The following is a 16,237-nucleotide window of genomic DNA, read 5'->3' on the forward strand; positions in this document are numbered from 1 at the left end:
AAACCCAATTTCATTTCTTGAATTCTTTACAATTTTGTTTCATGAAGGTATTAATATTGCTCAAATCTAGGTAGAAATTTTATCTACGTCTTTCTCATAGATATGTAGTTTTTTTTAATTTTGCAATAACAGTATTCATTCTATGATCTTGAAAATACTTGGGTTTTTATAAGGTTTAAGATGATCTGTTCAACAGTAAGATGAATCAGACTTTTAATATTTTAATTGTATCGGAATAAGACCTAATGAAAATGATTTGTTAAATAACAATGAGAAAAGCAAGATACTGCTGAGAGTTGAACTCAGGATCTCCTGTTTACTAGACAGGCACTTTAGCCAGCTAAGCCACAACACCCACTTGATTCTTAAATTTGAAACACTTTTCTTTATGGTGTTGAAGAGAATATTGCTTTTTCACTTTCATATTCTTTTCTAAGTGCACACACTTCTCTACTCAAACACTTAAGATGAATGAAGACTCTTCACTTATTCAAAAACACCTCTCTAATTTGAAGTTTACCCTATTCATATCATTTTAAAATATACCTTGCTAAAGAATGGGATAGTTGAATTCAACAATAGAGTGATCATTCACCTCTATCTTGTTCTTTGTCATTTTCTATTCCCTATTTCAGTCAATGCATTCCTACAAAAATCTTCACAATACCAAGCATTTTCTTTAATTTTTAAGATAACTTATTCTAAAGTTCATAGAACCAGATGTTTATTCTTAAATTGTATTCAATACTTGTTTGATGAAAATTATTTGGATAGCATGGAGAAAACAATTAGGTGCTGCTGAGATTTGAACTCAGGATTTCCTGTTTACGAGACAAGAGCTTTAACCACTATGCCACAGCACCAACAGTAATAGTAAAAAAATGCATACATCATTTATTGTTGATGATGAAAATGTGTTTTCTGCTATAAATTCTTCTTTATATGTATTGTAATCTTAAACACGAAAAGATACTCAATCACTACGCAAGGATTAATATGTTTTAATAAACAGGTACTCTTATAAAACTCAATTTCATTTCTTGAATTCTTTACAATTTTATTCATGAAGGTATTAATATTGCTCAAATCTAGGTTGAAATTTCATCTACGTTTTTCTCATAGATATGTAGTTTTTTTCATTTTGCAATAACAGTATTCATTCTATAATCTTGAAAATACTTGGGTTTTTATAAGGTTTAAGATGATCTGTTCAACAGTAAGATGAATCAGACTTTTATATTTTAATTGTATTGGAATAAGACCTAATGAAAATGATTTGTTATATTACAATGAGCAAAGCAAGGCACTGCTGAGAGTTTAACTCAGGATCTCCTGTTTACTAGACAGGCGCTTTAACCAGCTAAGCCACAACACCCACTTGATTCTTAATTTTGAAACACTTTCCTTTATGGTGTTCAAGAGAATATTGCTTTTTCACTTTCATATTCTTTTCTAAGTTCACACACTTCTCTACTCAAACACTTAAGATGAATGAAGACTCTTCACTTATTCAAAAACACCTATCTAATTTGAAGTTTACCCTATTCATATCATTTTAAAATATACCTTGCTAAAGAATGGATTAGTTGAATTCAACAATAGAGTGATCATTCACCTCTATCTTGTTCTTTGTCATTTTCTTTTCCCTATTTCAGTCAATGCATTCCTACAAAAATCTTCACAATACCAATCATTTTATTTAATTGTTAAGATAACTTATTCTAAAGTTCATAGAACCAGATGTTTATTCTTAAATTGTATTCAACATGTGTTTGATGAAAATTATTCGGAAAGCATGGAGAAAACAGTTAGGTGCTGCTGAGATTTGAACTCAGGATTTCCTGTTTACGAGACAGGCGCTTTAACCACTAAGCCACAGCACCAACGTTAATAGTAGAAAATGCATAAATAATTTATTGTTGATGATGAAAATGTGTTTTCTGCTATAAATTCTTGTTTATATGTATTGTAATCTTAAACACGAAAAGATACTCAATCACTACGCAAGGATTAATATGTTTTAATAAGCAGGTACTCTTATAAAACCGAATTTCATTTCTTGAATTCTTTACAATTTTATTCATGAAGGTATTAATATTGCTCAAATCTAGGTAGAAATTTCATCTACGTCTTTCTCATAGATATGTAGTTTTTTTCATTTTGCAATAACAGTATTCATTCTATAATCTTGAAAATACTTGGGTTTTTATAAGGTTTAAGATGATCTTTTTAGCAGTAAGATGAATCAGACTTTTATAATTAAATTGTATCGGAATAAGACCTAATGAAAATGATGTGTTATATAACAATGAGAAAAGCAAGGCGCTGCTAAGAGTTGAACTCAGGATCTCCCGTTTACTAGGCAGGCACTTCAAGCAGCTAAGCCACAGCACCCATTTGTTTCTTAGCTTTGAAACACTTTTCTTTATGGTGTTCAAGAGAAGATTGCTTTTTCACTTTCATATTCTTTTCTAAGTTCACACACTTCTCTACTCAAACACTTAAGATGAATGAAGACTCTTCATTTATTCAAAAACACCTCTCTAATTTGAAGTTTACCCTATTCTTATCATTTTAAACTATACCTTGCTGAAGAATGGATTAGTTGAATTCAACAATAGAGTGATCATTCACCTCTATCTTGTTCTTTGTCATTTTCTTTTCCCTATTTCAGTCAATGCATTCCTACAAAAATCTTCACAATACCAATCATTTTATTTTATTTTTAAGATAACTTATTCTAAAGTTCATAGAACCAGATGTTTATTCTTAAATTGTATTCAACATGTGTTTGATGAAAATTATTCGGAAAGCATGGAGAAAACAGTTAGGTGCTGCTGAGATTTGAACTCAGGATTTCCTGTTTACGAGACAGGCGTTTTAAACACTAAGCCACAGCACCAACGTTAATAGTAAAAAATGCATAAATAATTTATTGTTGATGATGAAAATGTGTTTTCTGCTATAAATTCTTCTTTATATGTATTGTAATCTTAAACACGAAAAGGTACTCAATCACTACGCAAGGATTAATATGTTTTAATAACCAGGTACTCTTATAAAACCCAATTTCATTTCTTGAATTCTCTACAATTTTTTTCATGAAGGTATTAATATTGCTCAAATCTAGGTAGAAATTTCATCTACTTCTTTCTCATAGATATGTATTTTTTCATTTTGCAATAACTGTATTCATTCTATAATCTTGAAAATTCTTGGCTTTTTATAAGGTTTAAGATGATCTGTTCAACAGTAAGATGAATCAGACTTTTATATTTGAATTGTATCGGAATAAGACCTAATGAAAATGATTTGTCATATAAAAATGAGAAAAGCAAGGCACTGCTGAGAGTTGAACTCAGGATCTCCTGTTTACTAGACAGGTGCTTTAACGAGCTAAGCCACAGCACCCACTTGATTCTTAATTTTGAAAAATATTCTTTATGGTGTTCAAGAGAATATTGCTTTTTCACTTTCATATTCTTTTCTAAGTTCACACACTTCTCTACTCAAACACTTAAGATGAATGAAGACTCTTCACTTATTCAAAAACACCTCTCTAATTTGAAGTTTACCCTATTCATATCATTTTAAAATATACCTTGCTGAAGAATGGATTAGTTGAATTCAGCAATAGAGTGATCATTCACCTCTATCTTGTTCTTTGTCATTTTCTTTTCCCTATTTCAGTCAATGCATTCCTACAAAAATCTTCACAATACTAAGCATTTTATTTAATTTTTAAGATAACTTATTCTAAAGTTCATAGAACCAGATGTTTATTCTTAAATTGTATTCAACACTTGTTTGATGAAAATTATTTGGAAAGCATGGAGAAAACAATTAGGTGCTGCTGAGATTTGAACTCAGGATTTCATGTTTACGAGACAGGAGCTTTAACCACTAAGCCACAGCACCAACGGTAATAGTGAAAAAATGCATAAATCATTTATTGTTGAAGATGAAAATGTGTTTTCTGCTATAAATTCTTCTTTATATGTATTGTAATCTTAAACACGAAAAGATACTCAATCACTACGCAAGGATTAATATGTTTTAATAAACAGGTACTCTTATAAAACTCAATTTCATTTCTTGAATTCTTTACAATTTTTTTTCATAAAGGTATTACTATTGCTCCAATCTAGGTAGAAATTTCATCTACGTCTTTCTCATAGATATGTATTTTTTTCATTTTGCAATAACAGTAATCATTCTATAATCTTGAAAATACTTGGGTTTTTATAAGGTTTAAGATGATCTGTTCAACAGTAAGATGAATCAGACTTTTATATTTTAATTGTATCGGAATAAGACCAAATGAAAATGATTTGTTAAATAACAATGAGAAAACCAAGACACTGCTGAGAGTTGAACTCAGGATCTCCTGTTTACTAGACAGGTGCTTTAACGAGCTAAGCCACAGCACCCACTTGATTCTTAATTTTGAAAAATGTTCTTTATGGTGTTCAAGAGAATATTGATTTTTCACTTTCATATTCTTTTCTAAGTTCACACACTTCTCTACTCAAACACTTAAGTTGAATGAAGACTCTTCACTTATTCAAAAACACCTCTCTAATTTGAAGTTTACCCTATTCATATCATTTTAAAATATACCTTGCTGAAGAATGGATTAGTTGAATTCAAGAATAGAGTGATCATTCACCTCTATCTTGTTCTTTGTCATTTTCTTTTCCCTATTTCAGTCAATGCATTCCTACAAAAATCTTCACAATACCAATCATTTTATTTTATTTTTAAGATAACTTATTCTAAAGTTCATAGAACCAGATGTTTATTCTTAAATTGTATTCAACATGTGTTTGATGAAAATTATTCGGAAAGCATGGAGAAAACAGTTAGGTGCTGCTGAGATTTGAACTCAGGATTTCCTGTTTACGAGACAGGCGTTTTAAACACTAAGCCACAGCACCAACGTTAATAGTAAAAAATGCATAAATAATTTATTGTTGATGATGAAAATGTGTTTTCTGCTATAAATTCTTCTTTATATGTATTGTAATCTTAAACACGAAAAGGTACTCAATCACTACGCAAGGATTAATATGTTTTAATAACCAGGTACTCTTATAAAACCCAATTTCATTTCTTGAATTCTTTACAATTTTTTTCATGAAGGTATTAATATTGCTCAAATCTAGGTAGAAATGTCATCTACTTCTTTCTCATAGATATGTATTTTTTCATTTTGCAATAACTATATTCATTCTATAATCTTGAAAATTCTTGGCTTTTTATAAGGTTTAAGATGATCTGTTCAACAGTAAGATGAATCAGACTTTTATATTTTAATTGTATCGGAATAAGACCTAATGAAAATGATTTGTCATATAAAAATGAGAAAAGCAAGGCACTGCTGAGAGTTGAACTCAGGATCTCCTGTTTACTAGACAGGTGCTTTAACGAGCTAAGCCACAGCACCCACTTGATTCTTAATTTTGAAAAATATTCTTTATGGTGTTCAAGAGAATATTGCTTTTTCACTTTCATATTCTTTTCTAAGTTCACACACTTCTCTACTCAAACACTTAAGATGAATGAAGACTCTTCACTTATTCAAAAACACCTCTCTAATTTGAAGTTTACCCTATTCATATCATTTTAAAATATACCTTGCTGAAGAATGGATTAGATGAATTCAACAATAGAGTGATCATTCACCTCTATCTTGTTCTTTGTCATTTTCTTTTCTCTATTTCAGTCAATGCATTCCTACAAAAATCTTCACAATACCAATCATTTTATTTAATTTTTAAGATAACTTATTCTAAAGTTCATAGAACCAGATGTTTATTCTTAAATTGTATTCAACATGTGTTTGATGAAAATTATTCGGAAAGCATGGAGAAAACAGTTAGGTGCTGCTGAGATTTGAACTCAGGATTTCCTGTTTACGAGACAAGCGTTTTAACCACTAAGCCACAGCACCAACGTTAATAGTAAAAAATGCATCAATAATTTATTGTTGATGATGAAAATGTTTTTTCTGCTATAAATTCTTCTTTATATGTATTGTAATCTTAAACACGAAAAGATACTCAATCACTACGCAAGGATTAATATGTTTTAATAAACAGGTACTCTTATAAAACTCAATTTCATTTCTTGAATTCTTTACATTTTTTTTTCATAAAGGTATTACTATTGCTCCAATCTAGGTAGAAATTTCATCTACGTCTTTCTCATAGATATGTATTTTTTTCATTTTGCAATAACAGTAATCATTCTATAATCTTAAAAATACTTGGGTTTTTATAAGGTTTAAGATGATCTGTTCAACAGTAAGATGAATCAGACTTTTATATTTTAATTGTATCGGAATAAGACCAAATGAAAATGATTTGTTAAATAACAATGAGAAAAGCAAGACACTGCTGAGAGTTGAACTCAGGATCTCCTGTTTACTAGACAGGTGCTTTAACGAGCTAAGCCACAGCACCCACTTGATTCTTAATTTTGAAAAATGTTCTTTATGGTGTTCAAGAGAATATTGCTTTTTCACTTTCATATTCTTTTCTAAGTTCACACACTTCTCTACTCAAACACTTAAGTTGAATGAAGACTCTTCACTTATTCAAAAACACCTCTCTAATTTGAAGTTTACCCTATTCATATCATTTTAAAATATACCTTGCTGAAGAATGGATTAGTTGAATTCAACAATAGAGTGATCATTCACCTCTATCTTGTTCTTTGTCATTTTCTTTTCTCTATTTCAGTCAATGCATTCCTACAAAAATCTTCACAATACCAATCATTTTATTTAATTTTTAAGATAACTTATTCTAAAGTTCATAGAACCAGATGTTTATTCTTAAATTGTATTCAACATGTGTTTGATGAAAATTATTCGGAAAGCATGGAGAAAACAGTTAGGTGCTGCTGAGATTTGAACTCAGGATTTCCTGTTTACGAGACAGGCGTTTTAGCCACTAAGCCACAGCACCAACGTTAATAGTAAAAAATGCATAAATGATTTATTGTTGATGATGAAAATGTGTTTTCTGCTATAAATTCTTCTTTATATGTATTGTAATCTTAAACACGAAAAGATAGTCAATCACTACGCAAGGATTAATATGTTTTAATAAACAGATACTCTTATAAAACTCAATTTCATTTCTTGAATTCTTTACAATTTTTTTTCATAAAGGTATTACTATTGCTCCAATCTAGGTAGAAATTTCATCTACGTCTTTCTCATAGATATGTATTTTTTTCATTTTGCAATAACAGTAATCATTCTATAATCTTGAAAATACTTGGGTTTTTATAAGGTTTAAGATGATCTGTTCAACAGTAAGATGAATCAGACTTTTATATTTTAATTGTATCGGAATAAGACCAAATGAAAATGATTTGTTAAATAACAATGAGAAAAGCAAGACACTGCTGAGAGTTGAACTCAGGATCTCCTGTTTACTAGAAAGGTGCTTTAACGAGCTAAGCCACAGCACCCACTTGATTCTAAATTTTGAAACAATTTTCTTTATGGTGTTCAAGGGAATATTGCTTTTTCACTTTCATATTCTTTTCTAAGTTCACACACTTCTCTACTCAAACACTTAAGATGAATGAAGACTCTTCACTTATTCAAAAACACCTCTCTAATTTGAAGTTTACCCTATTCATATCAATTTAAAATATACCTTGCTAAAGAATGGATTAGTTGAATTCAACAATAGAGTGATCATTCACCTCTATCTTGTTCTTTGTCATTTTCTTTTCCCTATTTCAGTCAATGCATTCCTACAAAAATCTTCACAATACCAAGCATTTTATTTAATTTTTAAGATAACTTATTCTAAAGTTCATAGAACCAGATGTTTATTCTTAAATTGTATTCAACACTTGTTTGATGAAAATTATTTGGAAAGCATGGAGAAAACAGTTGGGTGCTACTGAGAACTAAACTCAGGATTTCCTGTTTCCGAGACAGGCGCTTTAACCACTAAGCCACAGCACCAACATTAATAGTAAAAAATGCATAAACAATTTATTGTTGATGATGAAAATGTGTTTTCTGCTATAAATTCTTCTTTATATGTATTGTAATCTTAAACACGAAAAGATACTCAATCACTACGCAAGGATTAATATGTTTTAATAAACAGGTACTCTTATAAAACCCAATTTCATTTCTTGAATTCTTTACAATTTTATTCATGAAGGTATTAATATTGCTCAAATCTAGGTAGAAATTTCATCTACGTCTTTCTCATAGATATGTAGTTTTTTTCATTTTGCAATAACAGTATTAATTCTATAATCTTGAAAATACTTGGGTTTTTATAAGGTTTAAGATGATCTTTTCAACAGTAAGATGAATCAGACTTTTATATTTTAATTGTATCGGAATAAGACCTAATGAAAATGATTTGTTATATAACAATGAGAAAAGCAAGGCGCTGCTGAGTTGAACTCAGGATGTCCTGTTTACTAGACAGGCGCTTTAACCAGCTAAGCCACAGCACCCACTTGATTCTTAAATTTGAAACACTTTTCTTTATGGTGTTCAAGAGAATATTGCTTTTTCACTTTCATATTCTTTTCTAATTTCACACACGTCTCTACTCAAACACTTAAGATGAATGAAGACTCTTCATTTATTCAAAAACACCTCTCTAATTTGAAGTTTACCCTATTCATATCATTTTAACCTATACCTTGCTGAAGAATGGATTAGTTGAATTCAACAATAGAGTGATCATTCACCTCTATCTTGTTCTTTGTCATTTTCATTTCCCTATTTCAGTCAATGCATTCCTACAAAAATCTTCACAATACCAATCATTTTATTTAATTGTTAAGATAACTTATTCTAAAGTTCATAGAACCAGATGTTTATTCTTAAATTGTATTCAACATGTGTTTGATGAAAATTATTCGGAAAGCATGGAGAAAACAGTTAGGTGCTGCTGAGAATTGAACTCAGGATTTCCTGTTTACGAGACAGGCGCTTTAACCACTACGCCACAGCACCAACGTTAATAGTAAAAAATGCATAAATAATTTATTGTTGATGATGAAAATGTGTTTTCTGCTATAAATTCTTGTTTATATGTATTGTAATCTTAAACACGAAAAGATACTCAATCACTACGCAAGGATTAATATGTTTTAATAAACAGGTACTCTTATAAAACCCAATTTCATTTCTTGAATTCTTTACAATTTTATTCATGAAGGTATTAATATTGCTCAAATCTAGGTAGAAATTTCATCTACGTCTTTCTCATAGATATGTAGTTTTTTTCATTTTGCAATAACTGTATTCATTCTATAATCTTGAAAATTCTTGGCTTTTTATAAGGTTTAAGATGATCTGTTCAACAGTAAGATGAATCAGACTTTTATATTTTAATTGTATCGGAATAAGACCTAATGAAAATGATTTGTTATATAAAAATGAGAAAAGCAAGGCACTGCTGAGAGTTGAACTCAGGATCTCCTGTTTACTAGGCAGGCGCTTCAACAAGCTAAGCCACAGCACCCACTTGATTCTTAATTTTGAAACACTTTTCTTTATGGTGTTCAAGGGAATATTGCTTTTTCACTTTCATATTCTTTTCTAAGTTCACACACTTCTCTACTCAAACACTTAAGATGAATGAAGACTCTTCATTTATTCAAAAACACCTCTCTAATTTGAAGTTTACCCTATTCATATCATTTTAACCTATACCTTGCTGAAGAATGGATTAGTTGAATTCAACAATAGAGTGATCATTCACCTCTATCTTGTTCTTTGTCATTTTCATTTCCCTATTTCAGTCAATGCATTCCTACAAAAATCTTCACAATACCAATCATTTTATTTAATTGTTAAGATAACTTATTCTAAAGTTCATAGAACCAGATGTTTATTCTTAAATTGTATTCAACATGTGTTTGATGAAAATTATTCGGAAAGCATGGAGAAAACAGTTAGGTGCTGCTGAGAATTGAACTCAGGATTTCCTGTTTACGAGACAGGCGCTTTAACCACTACGCCACAGCACCAACGTTAATAGTAAAAAATGCATAAATAATTTATTGTTGATGATGAAAATGTGTTTTCTGCTATAAATTCTTGTTTATATGTATTGTAATCTTAAACACGAAAAGATACTCAATCACTACGCAAGGATTAATATGTTTTAATAAACAGGTACTCTTATAAAACCCAATTTCATTTCTTGAATTCTTTACAATTTTATTCATGAAGGTATTAATATTGCTCAAATCTAGGTAGAAATTTCATCTACGTCTTTCTCATAGATATGTAGTTTTTTTCATTTTGCAATAACTGTATTCATTCTATAATCTTGAAAATTCTTGGCTTTTTATAAGGTTTAAGATGATCTGTTCAACAGTAAGATGAATCAGACTTTTATATTTTAATTGTATCGGAATAAGACCTAATGAAAATGATTTGTTATATAAAAATGAGAAAAGCAAGGCACTGCAGAGAGTTGAACTCAGGATCTCCTGTTTACTAGGCAGGCGCTTCAACAAGCTAAGCCACAGCACCCACTTGATTCTTAATTTTGAAACACTTTTCTTTATGGTGTTCAAGGGAATATTGCTTTTTCACTTTCATATTCTTTTCTAAGTTCACACACTTCTCTACTCAAACACTTAAGATGAATGAAGACTCTTCACTTATTCAAAAACACCTCTCTAATTTGAAGTTTACCCTATTCATATCAATTTAAAATATACCTTGCTAAAGAATGGATTAGTTGAATTCAACGATAGAGTGAGCATTCACCTCTATCTTGTTCTTTGTCATTTTCTTTTCCCTATTTCAGTCAATGCATTCCTACAAAAATCTTCACAATACCAAGCATTTTATTTAATTTTTAAGATAACTTATTCTAAAGTTCATAGAACCAGATGTTTATTCTTAAATTGTATTCAACACTTGTTTGATGAAAATTATTCGGAAAGCATGGAGAAAACAGTTAGGTGCTGCTGAGAATTGAACTCAGGATTTCCTGGTTACGAGACAGGTGCTTTAACCACTAAGCCACAGCACCAACGTTAATAGTAAAAAATGCATAAATCATTTATTGTTGATGATGAAAATGTGTTTTCTGCTATAAATTCTTCTTTATATGTATTGTAATCTTAAACACGAAAAGATACTCAATCACTATGCAAGGATTAATATGTTTTAATAAACAGGTACTCTTATAAAACTCAATTTCATTTCTTGAATTCTTTACAATTTTTTTTCATAAAGGTCTTACTATTGCTCCAATCTAGGTAGAAATTTCATCTACATCTTTCTCATAGATATGTATTTTTTCATTTTGCAATAACAGTAATCATTCTATAATCTTTAAAATACTTGGGTTTTTATAAGGTTTAAGATGATCTGTTCAACAGTAAGATGAATCAGACTTTTATATTTTAATTGTATCGGAATAAGACCAAATGAAAATGATTTGTTAAATAACAATGAGAAAAGCAAGACACTGCTGAGAGTTGAACTCAGGATCTCCTGTTTACTAGACAGGTGCTTTAACGAGCTAAGCCACAGCACCCACTTGATTCTTAATTTTGAAAAATTTTCTTTATGGTGTTCAAAAGAATATTGCTTTTTCACTTTCATATTCTTTTCTAAGTTCACACACTTCTCTACTCAAACACTTAAGATGAATGAAGACTCTTCACTTATTCAAAAAACACCTCTCTAATTTGAAGTTTACCCTATTCATATCATTTTAAAATATACCTTGCTGAAGAATGGATTAGTTGAATTCAACAATAGAGTGATCATTCACCTCTATCTTGTTCTTTGTCATTTTCTTTTCCCTATTTCAGTCAATGCATTCCTACAAAAATCTTCACAATACCAAGCATTTTATTTAATTTTTAAGATAACTTATTTTAAAGTTCATAGAACCAGATGTTTATTCTTAAATTGTATTCAACACTTGTTTGATGAAAATTATTCGGAAAGCATGGAGAAAACAGTTAGGTGCTGCTGAGATTTGAACTAAGGATTTCCTGTTTATGAGACAGGCGCTTTAACCACTAAGCCACAGCACCAACGTTAATAGTTAAAAATGCATGAATAATTTATTGTTGATGATGAAAATGTGTTTCCTGCTATAAATTCTTCTTTATATGTATTGTAATCTTAAACATGAAAAGATACACAATCACTACGCAAGGATTAATATGTTTTAATAAACAGGTACTCTTATAAAACTCAATTTCATTTCTTGAATTCTTTACAATTTTTTTTTCATAAAGGTATTACTATTGCTCCAATCTAGGTAGAAATTTCATCTACGTCTTTCTCATAGATATGTATTTTTTTCATTTTACAATAACAGTAATCATTCTATAATCTTGAAAATACTTGGGTTTTTATAAGGTTTAAGATGATCTGTTCAACAGTAAGATGAATCATACTTTTATATTTTAATTGTATCGGAATAAGACCAAATGAAAATGATTTGTTAAATAACAATGAGAAAAGCAAGACACTGCTGAGAGTTGAACTCAGGATCTCCTGTTTACTAGACAGGTGCTTTAACGAGCTAAGCCACAGGACCAACTTGATTCTTAATTTTGAAAAATTTTCTTTATGGTGTTCAAGAGAATATTGCTTTTTCAGTTTCATATTCTTTTCTAAGTTCACACACTTCTCTACTCAAACACAAGATGAATGAAGACTCTTCACTTATTCAAAAACACCTCTCTAATTTGAAGTTTACCCTATTCATATCATTTTAAAATATACCTTGCTAAAGAATGGATTAGTTGAATTCAACAATAGAGTGATCATTCACCTCTATCTTGTTCTTTGTCATTTTCTTTTCCCTATTTCAGTCAATGCATTCCTACAAAAATCTTCACAATACCAAGCATTTTATTTAATTTTTAAGATAACTTATTCTAAAGTTCATAGAACCAGATGTTTATTCTTAAATTGTATTCAACACTTGTTTGATAAAAATTATTCGGAAAGCATGGAGAAAACAGTTAGGTGCTGCTGAGATTTTAACTCAGGATTTCCTGTTTACGAGACAGTCGCTTTAACCAACAAGCCACAGCACCAACGTTAATAGTAAAAAATGCATAATTAATTTATTGTTGATGATGAAAATGTGTTTTCTGCTATAAATTCTTCTTTATATGTATTGTAATCTTAAACAGGAAAAGATACTCAACCACTACGCAAGGATTAATATGTTTTAATAAACAGGTACTCTTATAAAACCTAATTTCATTTCCTGAATTCTTTACAACTTTTTTTCATGAAGGTATTAATATTGCTCAAATCTAGGTAGAAATTTCATCTACGTCTTTCTCATAGATATGTCGTTTTTTTCATTTTGCAATAACAGTATTCATTCTATAATCTTGAAAATACTTGGGTTTTTATAAGGTTTAAGATGATCTGTTCAACGGTAAGATGAATCAGACTTTTAATATTTTAATTGTATCGGAATAAGACCTAATGAAAATGATTTGTTAAATAACAATGAGAAAAGCAAGATACTGCTGAGAGTTGACCTCAGGATCTCCTGTTTACTAGACAGGCGCTTTAACCAGCTAAGCCACAGCACCCACTTGATTATTAGTTTTGAAACACTTTTCTTTATGGTGTTCAAGAGAATATTGCTTTTTCACTTTCATATTCTTTTCTAAGTTCACACACTTCTCTACTCAAACACTTAAGGTGAATGAAGACTCTTCACTTATTCAAAAACACCTCTCTAATTTGAAGTTTACCCTATTCATATCATTTTAAAATATACCTTGCTGAAGAATGGATTAGTTGAATTCAACAATAGAGTGATCATTCACCTCTATCTTGTTCTTTGTCATTTTCTTTTCCCTATTTCAGTCAATGCATTCCTAAAAAAATCTTCACAATACCAAGCATTTTATTTAATATTTAAGATAACTTATTCTAAAGTTCATAGAACCAGATGTTTATTCTTAAATTGTATTCAACACTTGTTTGATGAAAATTATTCATAAAGCATGGAGAAAACAGTTAGGTGCTGCTGAGATTTTAACTCAGGATTTCCTGTTTACGAGACAGTCGCTTTAACCACCAAGCCACAGCACCAACGTTAATAGTAAAAAATGCATAATTAATTTATTGTTGATGATGAAAATGTGTTTTCTGCTATAAATTCTTCTTTATATGTATTGTAATCTTAAACAGGAAAAGATACTCAATCACTATGCAAGGATTAATATGTTTTAATAAACAGGTACTCTTATAAAACCTAATTTCATTTCTTGAATTCTTTACAATTTTTTTCATGAAGATATTAATATTGCTCAAATCTAGGTAGAAATTTCATCTACGTCTTTCTCATAGATATGTCGTTTTTTTCATTTTGCAATAACAGTATTCATTCTATAATCTTGAAAATACTTGGGTTTTTATAAGGTTTAAGATGATCTGTTCAACAGTAAGATGAATCAGACTTTTAATATTTTAATTGTATCGGAATAAGACCTAATGAAAATGATTTGTTATATAACAAAGAGAAAAGCAAGGCGCTGCTGAGTGTTGAACTCAAGATGTCCTGTTAACTAGACAGGGGCTTTAACCAGCTAAGCCACAGCACCCACTTGAGTCTAAATTTGGAAACACTTTTCTTCATGGTGTTCAAGAGAATATTGCTTTTTCACTTTCATATTCTTTTCTAAGTTCACACACTTCTCTACTCAAACACTTAAGATGAATGAAGACTCTTCATTTATTCAAAAACACCTCTCTAATTTGAAGTTTACCCTATTCATATCATTTTAAAATATACCTTGCTGAAGAATGGATTACTTGAATTCAACAATAGAGTGATCATTCACCTCTATCTTGTTCTTTGTCATTTTCTTTTCCCTATTTCAGTCAATGCATTCCTACAACAATCTTCACAATACCAATCATTTTATTTAATTTTTAAGATAACGTATTCTAAAGTGTATAGAACCAGATGTTTATTCTTAAATTGTATTCAACACTTGTTTGATGAAAATTATTCAGAAAGCATGGAGAAAACAGTTAGGTGCTGCTGAGATTTGAACTCAGGATTTCCTGTTTACGAGACAGGCGCTTTAACCACTAAGCCACAGCACCAACGTTAATAGTCAAAAATGCATAAATAATTTATTGTTGATGATGAAAATGTGTTTTCTGCCATAAATTCTTCTTTATATGTATTGTAATCTTAAACACGAAAAGATACTCAATCACTACGCAAGGATTAATATGTTTTAATAAACAGGTACTCTTATAAAACCCAATTTCATTTCTTGAATTCTTTACAATTTTGTTTCATGAAGGTATTAATATTGCTCAAATCTAGGTAGAAATTTCATCTACGTCTTTCTCATAGATATGTATTTTTTTTTAATTTTGCAATAACAGTATTCATTCTATAATCTTGAAAATACTTGGGTTTTTATAAGGTTTAAGATGATCTGTTCAACAGTAAGATGAATCAGACTTTTAATATTTTAATTGTATCGGAATAAGACCTAATGAAAATGATTTGTTAAATAACAATGAGAAAAGCAAGATACTCCTGAGAGTTGAACTCAGGATCTCCTTTTACTAGACAGGCACTTTAGCCAGCTAAGCCACAACACCCACTTGATTCTTAAATTTGAAACACTTTTCTTTATGGTGTTGAAGAGAATATTGCTTTTTCACTTTCATATTCTTTTCTAAGTGCACACACTTCTCTACTCAAACACTTAAGATGAATGAAGACTCGTCACTTATTCAAAAACACCTCTCTAATTTGAAGTTTACCCTATTCATATCATTTTAAAATATACCTTGCTAAAGAATGGGATAGTTGAATTCAACAATAGAGTGATCCTTCTCCTCTATCTTGTTCTTTGTCATTTTCTTTTCCCTATTTCAGTCAATGCATTCCTACAAAAATCTTCACAATACCAATCATTTTATTTAATTGTTAAGATAACTTATTCTAAAGTTCATAGAACCAGATGTTTATTCTTAAATTGTATTCAACATGTGTTTGATGAAAATTATTCGGAAAGCATGGAGAAAACAGTTAGGTGCTGCTGAGATTTGAACTCAGGATTTCCTGTTTACGAGACAGGCGCTTTAACCACTAAGCCACAGCACCAACGTTAATAGTAGAAAATGCATAAATAATTTATTGTTGATGATGAAAATGTGTTTTCTGCTATAAATTCTTGTTTATATGTATTGTAATCTTAA

General features: G+C 29.9%; 5 non-coding genes across 5 annotated transcripts; all 5 read right to left on the bottom strand.

The window, feature by feature from the left end:
* Positions 1-1,810: 1,810 nt before the first annotated feature.
* On the bottom strand, positions 1,811-1,883 carry TRNAT-CGU (transfer RNA threonine (anticodon CGU)). The gene has a single exon. It is a non-coding gene; the product is annotated as a tRNA-Thr (tRNA).
* A 1,962-nt stretch (positions 1,884-3,845) lies between these two features.
* TRNAT-CGU (transfer RNA threonine (anticodon CGU)) lies at positions 3,846-3,918 on the bottom strand. Its single transcript has one exon. It is a non-coding gene; the product is annotated as a tRNA-Thr (tRNA).
* An 8,072-nt stretch (positions 3,919-11,990) lies between these two features.
* On the bottom strand, positions 11,991-12,063 carry TRNAM-CAU (transfer RNA methionine (anticodon CAU)). The gene has a single exon. It is a non-coding gene; the product is annotated as a tRNA-Met (tRNA).
* A 2,985-nt stretch (positions 12,064-15,048) lies between these two features.
* On the bottom strand, positions 15,049-15,121 carry TRNAT-CGU (transfer RNA threonine (anticodon CGU)). Its single transcript has one exon. It is a non-coding gene; the product is annotated as a tRNA-Thr (tRNA).
* Positions 15,122-16,069: 948 nt separating this feature from the next.
* TRNAT-CGU (transfer RNA threonine (anticodon CGU)) lies at positions 16,070-16,142 on the bottom strand. Its single transcript has one exon. It is a non-coding gene; the product is annotated as a tRNA-Thr (tRNA).
* Positions 16,143-16,237: the final 95 nt, after the last annotated feature.

The sequence above is a fragment of the Lissotriton vulgaris genome, chromosome 12 (genome assembly GCF_964263255.1).
Source record: "Lissotriton vulgaris chromosome 12, aLisVul1.2, whole genome shotgun sequence".
In the NCBI taxonomy this organism is placed as follows: domain Eukaryota; kingdom Metazoa; phylum Chordata; class Amphibia; order Caudata; family Salamandridae; genus Lissotriton; species Lissotriton vulgaris.